This window comes from Canis lupus, chromosome 15 (genome assembly GCF_003254725.2).
Source record: "Canis lupus dingo isolate Sandy chromosome 15, ASM325472v2, whole genome shotgun sequence".
Classification (NCBI taxonomy): domain Eukaryota; kingdom Metazoa; phylum Chordata; class Mammalia; order Carnivora; family Canidae; genus Canis; species Canis lupus.
Window position 1 is genome coordinate 37490250 of NC_064257.1, and position 11857 is coordinate 37502106.

At 41.0% G+C, this 11857-nt stretch overlaps 1 long non-coding RNA gene across 1 annotated transcript; it reads right to left on the reverse strand.

Moving 5' to 3' along the window:
* Positions 1-2370: 2370 nt before the first annotated feature.
* LOC112654316 (uncharacterized) lies at positions 2371-10839 on the reverse strand. The gene is made up of 3 exons (XR_003132921.3): positions 10626-10839; positions 9936-10056; positions 2371-2645 (listed from the first exon to the last, which is right to left on the reverse strand). It is a non-coding gene; the product is annotated as an uncharacterized LOC112654316 (long non-coding RNA).
* Between the last annotated feature and the right edge of the window lie 1018 nt (positions 10840-11857).

Genomic DNA, 11857 nt, shown 5'->3' on the forward strand with positions numbered 1-11857 from the left:
CCACTTTCATCACCAAATGTATAGCTGATTTCTCCTTCTCAGGATAAACTTGCACCTCCATCAAAACTGTACTGTCTAAAAAAAAAAAAAAAAAAACTGTACTGTCTAGTAAGTAACCTGCTTAACTGAGTACTAGCACTAATATCTGTATAATTCATGTTTCCTCCACTTGAAAAATAAAGTTGTCAATTTCTCTTTATTTTTTTAAGATTTTACTTATTTATTCATGAGAGATGCAGAGAGAGAGGCAGAGACACAGGCAGAAAGAGAAGCAGGCTCCATGCAGGGAACCCGACGTGGGACTCGATCCTGGGACCACGGGATCATACCTTGAGCCAAAAGCAGATGCTCCACTGCTGAGCCACCCAGGCGTCCCTGTCAATTCCCCTTTAGAGGAAGAATAGCCAATAGCCAACAGCATCCATCCAAAGGAAACCATTCTTGGGAAAGCAACCATACAGAGTCTCCCTGTGACTACTTTCTCATCAGCAGTTGCTTCTATAGAGAAACACAGCCCAACCACACAAATTCCAATGCATTGCATTCTTAGAACTAATTTAATGGCACTTACTTGAACCACATTTAATGATGTGGTCCAAATGCTTAAATTGTAGGGTGCATTATCTTTTTTTCCACTATTTTATTATTTGAGGAGATCAGACTTGGCTTCTATTTATGATCAGCTCCAAGAGACTTAAAAGGGGCTTTGATTCCAAAGTATATACATAAATCGTGTGGGTTTCTTTTTTTTTCTCTTGGAGATGATGAAAGGCCAATATTTTTCTTTTATGTTTCAACACTAAACAGAAGTCCTTCTGAAATTTTTTAAATAACAGTTCTTATTAATTACAAGCGAAGGCTTAAAGAGAGTTTAAATAAGAGGAACCAGAATGATCATGTTAGTGGCAGTACTCCATGTATTATTTCTTATATTTTTCTTCTTTGCATGCAAATGCTCTCTCTCAATATAGATATAGATGTAGATATAGATATAGCCCTCTCTTTTCTCTCTCTCTCTCTCTCTCCCTCTCCCTCTCTCTCTCACACACACACCCTCCCTCTCTCATTGTTTCCAATTTTTAGTCCTTGTCCCATGGCATTTCTCTTTCTGATAGCATCGTTTCTGACCTCTTCCCTGGAGTTTTCCTGCCGGCTTCTCACCATGGCATCCATTACGTATCCAACAGGGAAATCAGACTGAAAATGAATCTGAAAGCAAGGCTTTGGTTCATCAAGGAGATAATACAAGTCAGAAAATGTCTCATCTAATTCTCTGGATTCTGCCTATAATCTGCCATAAAATATCGAACCCCTGATTTCAAATCAGAACCTGAAATGGATCCAGGATGCACATATTTAAATGGAAATCTCTAGGGGTTTTCCTCTCCCATATAAAATTAGTATCTTGATTTTCTGCCAATTTGGTATATGGATTTCAGATGTGCTGATGAACTGGTTTTTTTTTTTTTTTAAAAGGGGCTACAGAAATAATCTGCTGTGGTATGTCTTTATTTGGGGAAACAATGTCTAATTAGAAAACTGCTTCATTATTATTTATAGCATGTGATAAATTAGGTTTGTGTTATCTTTTAGCCTAAATATTTTACAAATCCTTCTGCATATTTTTAAGTGGAAATATAATATACAGAGCTACAACATTTTACAGGGAAACAACTGATCCCCCTGAGTTAAGTATTTTAACATCTTGAGTAAATGTAAATTTTAAAAAACAGATCTAGGATGATAAAATGTATGTTGGAAGAAAGCCCTCAAAAGCATAAAGCCTGCGTTTTGAAGGAACAGTCTAGGATTTGGGAACAGCTGGAGGCAAAAGGCCCATAGTGGTTGTACACAAAGCATCTCTTCCCCAATTCCCAAACTTATGAGGGCAGGGCAACTCGAGTAGATGGGATGAAATTTCACATAAATGGAGGGACGATGAGTGTTTCCAAAGCAAAAGGAAACTCCTGTGGAGAAAATTTCTAAGAAACTTTATCGTATGGGGCCCCTGGGTGGCTCAATCTGTTAAGTATCTGACTCTTTTTTTTTGGCTCAGGTCACGATTTCAGGGTTGTGAAGTTGAGCACTGCATTATGCTCCAAGCTGGGTGTGGAGCCTGCTTAAAATTCTCTCTCCCTCTCTCTCCAATAAGAAAAGAAAGAAATTTTGTCATATGCTCATATTTAACCTACTTCATTAACTCGATTTTCTTAATGGTCTGTCATATGATTTTTAAAACCCATAAATTGTTTTGTTCCTTTTGTTTTTAATAAGAAAGTTAGCATAAAAATAACTCTGATTAGTCTGTTCTGGATCTCCTCAAAAACAAAAACAAAAACAAAAAACAAACAAACAAAAAAACTAACGTCCTCCACTACAAGCTTCCAGGAAAGAGGAAGAGAATTCTTCTGACCCAAGAGGCCTTCCTGGTCCCATACCCCTGCCAAGGTTAGAGCTCCCTTGTTACCAACTTTGCTAGCTCTCTTGACTTCTTCATCACACTTTCAATTAATTCATCATCTGGCACGTTTTGTGCAATGGATCTTCTCCCACTGAACTATTCCAGGAATTCAGGAACCGTATCTTCTGGTTTACTTGTCTTAGGTGAGACACTGTATGGCACAGAGTCTGTTTTTAAGAGATATCTGTTGAGCAAAAATACAAAGGAACATCCTCTTATATAGACACAGACCCCAAGGAAGTTGGAAAGTTGAGAAGGGAGCCCCATAAGAAAGTTAAAACAGTAACATCATCATCAAAGATGACAACACAGTCACCTCCTATTAACTGCTCACTCTGAACATTACTGGCTAACATGGGCTCTGCAGTTCATCTGCTGGAGTTTGAAACCTGTTGCTACTATCTCCTAGCTGTGTGACTGCATGCATGTTATTCAAGTGCTCTCTCTCTCTCTGACCACTTTCCCTGTCTATAAAATGAGGACTTTAATGTTATTTTACCTCTTAGGGACATTGTGAGTGGGAATTAACTGAAGTCACCCTTAGGAAGGGGTTAGCACAGCATCAAGCCCTCAGGGAGGAGTACGCATTAAGCACTGGGCTGAAGCTCAGCAAGCTCTTTACGGGAATATTGTAGCACAGGTGTTACTGTCCCCGCTTTGCAGAAAACAGAACTCTGTCCCTCGTCCCAAGTCATCCAGTGGTAATTCATGGAACTAGGCTTATACCAGGGCATGCCTGATATGGCCTTTGCACTAAGTTCACTGACTCAGAGAAAGTTACTCACCAGCTAACTACGAATGAGGACCATAGCTCAGAAATGATACCCTGGCTGGTAAAAGTGAGATATGGACAGCCACACAGCAGGAATTGAGTCCAATGTTGAAAGACAAAAATCTGGCAAGGAGCTCCAGCTCACTGGCCTACAGGGGGCAAGATCATGGAATCCCTAGTCTGCTGCTGAGGTGGTTAGGGGCAACATTCCCACCCAGCCACAATGGACACTTCCAGAAGATTTCGCCCATCTCTCCCCAGCCTCTAGAACTGGCTAGGGACCAATTATCTGTACTACCAGCAAGGTGCCAATTAACTAATAAGTCACTTAAGGTATCAACAAACTCAGGTTGGATTAAACAAAACAGGAGCAGAAAATGTAAAAGGCAGCTATTTCCCACTCGGTTAGGAAAAGGCTGGAGTAAATTAGTGAAGTATATCCATGTAGTTGAATCATTAAGCAAGATGGCTCATGGTTCAAACTAAGCTAGAGTATCGTTGTTTCTTTCTTGTTGCCAGTGTGACATTTTTCCTCCATTTGATTCACTGTCTCTTCTGATAGAGCCGAGCTGAATATGTAAGTATTGGTTCTTAATGATTCCTCATGCGCAGGCCTGGCTCTGTGTTAATCGGGGAAAAGGTAATGTTTCTTGTGGAAATACAGGGTTATGGAAATAGCCAGCCAGAAATGGGTTTTCATTCTAATTCTGCATTCACTAGCTTAGAAAAGGCCCTCAATCTTTCTGAGCCTCAGTTCCCAATAAAATGAGGATATTACTTCATAGTGATATGGTAGAGATTAAATTAGATAGCATCTATAATTGTCAGTACAAAGAAACAAGCACACCCTGACAGTGTTCCTCACATTTTGATCACCTTGTCAACCAGTTATTTTATGTAATCATTACAGTGACCCAATATGATCACTACTAGCTTAGCAGCATTCCTGACCCCTATCTATGATATACCAATAACATATGCTTCTCCAGTTCTGATGAGCCAAAATGTCTCCAGACAGCAGAAGACATGAACAGACATTTCTCCAAAGAAGCCATACGTATAGCCAACAGACACATGAAAGGATGTTCAGCATCATTCATCATCAGAAAAATGAAACTCAAAAAATACAATGAGATATTACCTCAGACCTGTCAGAATGGCCAAAATTTTAAAATGCAAAAAAAAAAAAAAAGTGTTGGCAAGGATGTAGAGAAAGGGGAACCCTCTAGCACTGTTGGTGGGGATGCAAACTGGTCCAACCATTAGGGAAAACAGTATGGAGTTTCCTCAAAAAGTTAAAAATAGAACTAGCCTACAATGTAGTAATCACACTACTGGTATTTACCCCCCAAAATACAAAAACATTGACTCAAAAAAATAGATGCATCCCTATGTTCATTGCAGTATTATTTACAATAGCCAAGTTATGGAGGCAGGCCAAGTGTCCACTGATAGATGAATGGATAAAGAAGTTGTGGTCTATATATACAATATTATTCAGTGATAAAAAAATGAAATCTTGCCATTTGCAACAATATCCATGGAGTTAGTCATAGAAAGACAAATATATGATTTCACTCATATGTAGAATTTAACAAACAAAAAAGGAAAAAAAAAGAGACAAACCAAAAAATAAACTCTTAACTATAGAGAACAAATTGATGGCTACCAGAGGGGTGGTAGGCAGGGAGATGGGTGAAATAGGTGAAGAGAATTAAGAGTACCTTTATCTTACAGCACTAAATAATATATATAATTGTTGAACAACTACACTGTACACCTGAAACTAATATAATGCTGTATATTAACTATACTGGAACTAAAATTTAAAAACAAGTCTCCAGACATTGCAAGTATCTACTGAGGGAGTAAAATCAATCTTGCTTAACAACCACTATTGTAGGAAAAGAAGTGTCTAACTAGATTAAGAAAATGTAGTAAGGACAATGAGCAGCATTAAGGGTCTGCTTAATGCTTATGGATTTATGCTATGATTGTGTCTTTTCCCCAGTCATATTCAACTATACAGGTGCAGGCATGGAGCAGAGAGTAGGATCTGGCCAGGTTGGGCATTTCCAGTTGAATATGACAGAGAATATATGGGCTCAGAGCCAAACTATAAAAGGGAATGCTGCTAAACATCCTACAATGTTCGGGACAGACCTCCACAATAAATAATTATCTAGTTCAATATGGCAGGAGCACTAAGATTAAGAAACCTTATCCTAGAACCTTGCCGCTCAAAGTGCAGTCCATGGACAAATGGCATCTGCATCACCTGAGATCTTATTTGAAATGCAGAATTTCAGGCCCCACTCCAGACTTAATGAATCAAAATCTTCATTTTAACAAGATCCCTGGGTGAGCTCCATGCACATTGAAGTTTGAGAAGCCCCTTTCAAGCCATCTTGATCCCCCTCATACTTACAAACCTCCTCCCTTCCTTCACTCTCACCTATGTCTTCTTTGCTATTGGACTGAGAACACAGAGACATTCAGAAGATATCTACTGTGTGCTCCCACCATCAAAGTGCCCCACACAATGATATCTGTCTTTCTAAGAAAGATTTCAGGGAGGAGATTTCAGTGATGAACTGTGGTAAAGAGGAACGTTAGAACATGAGAGGGTGAGAGATACTGAGAAGATGATGCGGTTAACCTAATGTAGATCTTAGGGAGATTAAAGCAGTATTGGAGTTGAAATACTAAAGGGAGAGAGCAAGAGATGTTGGGCAGCAGTCAAAGATGAAAGATAGAAATGAAGATTATGGAGTACATGCAATTATTGGTGATGAAAGATCTGGACACAACCCTGGTGACTGAGGTATGTTCAAAGACATAATCACCAGAGAAGAAGTCAAAGAGCTAAGAGGCCAGGATTTGGGAACTGTGTGAATTTTGAAGTTTCCAATAATTTTGCCAAGAGGGGCTTTAAAGAGCATGAGGAGTGATGAGTTAAAATATTCAAGGAACAAAGTGAGAGTATTCTGGGGGGTCCATTGATCACAACAATTAAGGGGAGGAGAAAGTGGCACGGTGTGATGACATAAGTTAGGTCAAAAGTGGGTGTTTCTAGGCAGAAGAGAAGAAAACTTTCGTTTTTTATTGTTAACTACTTTCAGTGTAAAACTACCCAATGATAATAAAAATATTTTCAAAATATTTTCAGCAAAATAGTCAAAATGTTTGCACAGGTCATACACCACAGAAGCAGCTGGAATGCAGTGAATGTTTGCAGTTCATATCTATTGAGTGCCTTTCAAGGGGAAAAAAAACAATGAGGCCCTCTAGTGGCCAGAATACTTCTAGGTAGTCAGTTAAAAGATCACAGAAGGAGCTGGAAAGAAATATGGGCCATCATCTGGTCGAGACACTTGCCTCTAGTTAAGTAAACATGTGTACAAGGATCACGGCTATACGTACCCTAGTGGTTCTATGAAGGCTGGACTTAACCTTAAGCCTTGAAGTTGATTCTTACCTAACAGTCACTTTTGCTGTGGACATTGCCACTGGAAACCACTCTGTCACATACACGTGCACACACATACACACACACACACACTACCACACACACTACCACACATCCTCACCCCCAACCCCACATACAGAGTTTGGAGAGGACTATCTAGGGGTCAGGCTATTTAAGACCTTGTAGGCTAGATTTAAGATCTCCATCTTTTTCTAAGGGCAATGGAAAGCCATTGAAATATTCCAAGCTGAGAGATGTTGGGGGTGGGGGTAATGTCATGTTCAAATTTGCATTTCAGAAAGATTCTTCTGGCTGAAGAGTGGAGAAAAGTCTGGGGTTGGGGGTTCAGAGCGAATTCTGCTGCCCAATGTCTCTCTCGCTCTCTCCCTTTAGTATTTCAACTCCAATTCTGCTTTAATCTCCCTAAGATCTACATTAGGTTAACCGCATCATCTTCTCAGTATCTCTCACCCTCTCGCGTTCTAACGTTCCTCTTTACCACAGTTCATCACTATACTCCTCCCTGAAATCTTTCTTAGAGATCTTAGTGATGGGTTAGGCTAGCGGAGGTGAAGAGATGGAAGGAAGTCAACAGATTAAAGAGACATTAAGGAGGAAACTCAACTGGATCTGTAGGTGTCTTTACTATGAAGGATCAAAGGTTGGGAAGGGTAAGGATGACACCAGATTTGGAATGTGCCGTGTTCACAGAGACGGGTGACACTGAGAGAAGACACAGCCTCCCTTTTTGAGACTGTGTTAAGACTTCCACCACAGAGACCAAAGGGCTTGGCCAAAGTCCTCTTCCGCTCAGCACTGCTGTGGGATGGCTATGACTTAAGGTCGACCAGTGGGATGCTCTTTGCCAGAACTTGACTATGACCCAAGGCTGTGGAGCCTGGAGGAGGTCCCTCACCAGCCCGACAACAACCCAATGGCTTTGAGTCCAGTCTGTTTCTACCTCACAGCCCTTGCTCTGCTTCTGTGATTCCTGCCCATTATTCAAGCCTCCCATTGGGTTTGCAAGACTCTCCTGGGTTCACATAATTGCTCTGTTTTTGTTTTTGCTTAAATTGAGTCATTGCCTGCAATCCATTGAACTACAATTGATACCTGTCCTTTCTATTTATGTTTCTTTCTCTTCTTCCAATTTCCCTAGAATGTTTCCTACGCTGAGGCCTTCTTTCTGACTGGCTCTGTCCCTACTACCAGCATCCATCCATCCTTTCTCCCCTCCATCACTCTCTTTACCTTTCCCTCCATGGACTTCTGCTCTCCTTCCCTATCTGGTCACAGTGTCCAATTAGGGACTCAAGGTTGAGAAGTAGAGTGATTGCACTGACTTCATAGCATCAAGATTTAAAACTTCTGACAAGGTGGAAAGAGAACGTGAAATGAATGCAATGGAATGTAATTGAGATAAATGTAAATTCCTAAGCCTAGCTTTTAAAATAAAGGGCAGGAGACAAACAAGCATTGGTTCCACAGCCAATTCTATTCAAAAACAAACAAACAATAAGTGGGATTGCCAGATAAAATATGTGGGGCATACTCATACTAAATAATACTCATTTGTCTGAAATTTAAATTTAAACTGGGCATTGTACGTTTTATTAGTAAATCTGGAAGCCTTACTCCTGAGGCTTTAATTGATTGAAAGCTCAATACAGGCCTTCAGTCCTGGGTGCCTTGGAAAGTAAATCAATGCTGCAGTATGACTGGAAGGATGATCACTAGATGAAAGAATCCCAGGAGTCCCTGAGCTCAGGAGAACACATGCCAGGTGCGTGGGGCCTTTCCAGGCCCCCCTGTTGGAGACAGCCTGGCAAACTGGTGGGCGGGGAGAAGCAAAGTCACATCTTTGGCGGAATAGCTAGCCGGAAGAATGTGGGAAGGGAAAACCTAAGTGGGTCATGCCACCAACACCTCCAGAAAGACCCAGACTCCTGTCTTTTCTTCTACGCCTGGTTCTCAAAGGTCTCTTCAATTCCATGAGCAGGCCTACTGGCTCACCACGAAATTTATCTCCTTTTTAGGTTTGCCAGAGCCAATTTCTGCTTCTGGCAACTGACGATCTCAAAGGGTATAATAGTTTATGTTTTCAATATCCAAAGGGATCCTTTCTGAAGAGAATTCGGCCATATTTAAAGAGCAAAACTAGAAGCTGAGGGTGGAAATCAGGTAAGTCAACATGGAAAAGAACGTTCTAATCATCTGAACAACCCTGTACTGTAAAGACCCAGGGGTTGGTGAAAGCCCATTATCTGCAGAGGTTCAAGAAGAGGCAGGATGACTGACAGATAGGGACAAGATTCCTGACCCAACCAGGAAAGCAGACCGATCACAGGGGAATTATAATGACCTGTTTTGTTTTAACTATCAGGATTTTGTTCAAATAGGATGGCAAATGGAAATTAAAACAAAATATACAAAAGCTGAGCAACTATGGTGGTTGAAGATGGAAGCCAAGTTTGCCCTGCTTATCCTTCCCTGCTTAAACTTACACATGTTCCTGAATCAGACTTGTAGAATCTTAGGACTCTGATGCAGAGCTTGAAAATCATTGGATTAAAATCACTAATATTTGGGCACCTGGGTGGCTCAGTGGTTGAGTGTCTGCCTTCTGCTCAGGACCTGATCCTGGGGTCCTGGGATCAAATCCCGCATCTGCTTCTCCCTCTGCCTGTGTCTCTGCCTCTCTCTGTGTGTCTCTCATGAATAAAAGAATCTTTCAAAAAAAAACTGCTAATATTTAGGAAGCATTTTTCAGTATCCCTGGCACACTGTTACATACTTTTTATGTGTTATCTCACTTAACCCTCCTCAAAATTATGTGAACTGAGTACCATTATTAGCCCTATTTTACAGATGAGCGACTAAAAGCACAGAGAGGGTAATGAATGTATCCAAGGTCACACAGCGAGAAGACAGGAAACCTAAAATGCAAACACAGGTGGTCTGACTACTGAGGCTGGCCTCTGAGCCACTCTGCTATTTTGCTCTTAAGATCTTATGATAGAACAAAGTTTGATATTCAGTGCTTGTCATTCCTTTTGAGTTCTATGTTCCTTTCATTCATTTATCATCAGATTAATTTAAGCCTTTCTAGGCTTCTCTAAAATAGCACCAACTCAGATGAATTTAATTTGTTTTTCATGACCCTCAGTTCACAGTTTTTCCTGTAGCTGGTTTTCCTTAATTAGTATTTTTTTTTTTTTAATGATCTCACATACCTCTCTAAATTAGGTGCTTTAAGGTATCCGCTCTTAAGGTCGGCTGCAAAAGACCATGTTGCCTACCAGGGTCAACATTCCTTCCATCGGTTTGGATGGATGTTCACTGTGCCTCTTTTATCTGTTGACAACAAAACAAAGCAGGGGTTTGTTTGCCAGGCTTCATCTGACCAAATGAGGATGGAGGTTTCTCTGGTGATCACAGCCTGGATAAGAAGGCAGGCAGTGAAAAAAGCAACGGTGCACACTAATTGTCCTGGTGTTCGCCACGACCTCTCTTCCCCTTGTCACAGAGCATCAGACAGGTGAGTTTGAGGCAGCAGGAGTAGCCTGACCTAATCAAATGCTGTCCTGACCATTCCTAGGGAAGCGACCAGCTGCAGCTCCCAGGGTCAGCAGCCACTGCAAGCAGTGTTGCTGTCACCCACTCTTAGGCTCCCTGGGATCCTTGACTCTCTCATGCTGTCAACTGCATCCTCCCATTCTCCATTCCCATGTGAGAAAGCACTTTCCTAAAGGCACAGGCCACTAGGACCAGGCGATAAGGTGAAGGCCCTGGGCACAGGAGGAGGGCTGCCCAGGAGCGGCCTCCCCTCCCTCCTGCATGTGTGTCCCCCTTCCCACAGGTGGGCCCCCTGTCGTGCTGAATTCCCCCCCCCCCCCCCCCCGCCCATCCAACCTGTTACTCACCACCACTAACAGGCTGTCAGGGGCTCGGGTTTCTCTTTGCGAGGTGCTCTCCAATACTGTTTGTCTACCGTCACCTGTTGGACCCCTGAGGCATGGACTGTTACTTCATATTTTATAAAGGATGGTGTAAGTTCAGCACTCCATAAATATAAAATGGTGAATAGCAAATTTCCCCCATACCGAAGCCATTTCATTTTCTCCAGCAAAACGGTTCCTTTTATTTCCATGCAGAAAGCCCAACGAGGGAAATTTCTTCATTGCTCAGACAGCTACAAAATGTGATCACATTCTTTCCCCACAGCTAATGTGCTCTTATGTATAAAATTTAAATTTGAAAGTCTGAGCAGATGGCCTATAAAGTTCTTGTTTTCCCTCTGAATTTAATTTCTTCCTGCTTATAGTGGGATTTTTAAAAATCATTTGAAAAGGAACAATAAAATGTTTCTATAAATTGTAATAATCATTATCTTGATGATTGTGCTCTCCCAAAGGTATCCCAGAGGAGGAACTGGATGCTTGACATTGGGTCTGGAATCCTACCTACCCTGTCATGTGCTCAGACCCTAATCAGCACCATAACACTCTGCCAGTTGGGCCCTGCTCATCTTGGAATTGGTCATCATTCTTACTAGAATGAGGCCGAAGTTCACCTCATCCTAGAAAACTAAAGGTCAGGTGTGAAATGACATAAGCAAATAAGCTCTATAAAAAACACAGATGAAATGTTTAATCTCTTTTAGAAAATATTGTTTTCAAGGGCTTTAAGAGCCATTTCATTTCATTCAGAGCCATTAATGAGCTAATCATCTTTTTACAAAAGGAGACCTGTAGGACTTCAATTTCTCAATATCTGGTTGGTCATCAGTTTGGGTGATTATATGTAACAAAGTTGTATTGTTTTTCAAGCTATTCTGACATTCAGGTTCTTCCCTAACTTCCCAATATTGAAAGAAGCAGGATCAACTCCATGTGGTTTCAAGTTCATATAAGGAAAGTAAAATATGCCTAGAGTGGTGGTCTTTTACCCTTTTTTTTTTTTTTTTGTTATTTGTTACATTCAAAGGTACCTATCTATAGCAAAGTTAAATAAGTTGATAAAATGTAGGGATCGACATCACCTTTCCATCTCAATACTAGTTTGCGAGTTGAATTCATTGACATGAGCCTGCCCTTAAAATTTGCAAGGCTCAGGAGTGAGAATACAAATGGAAGAAGCCTACTACTATACATCT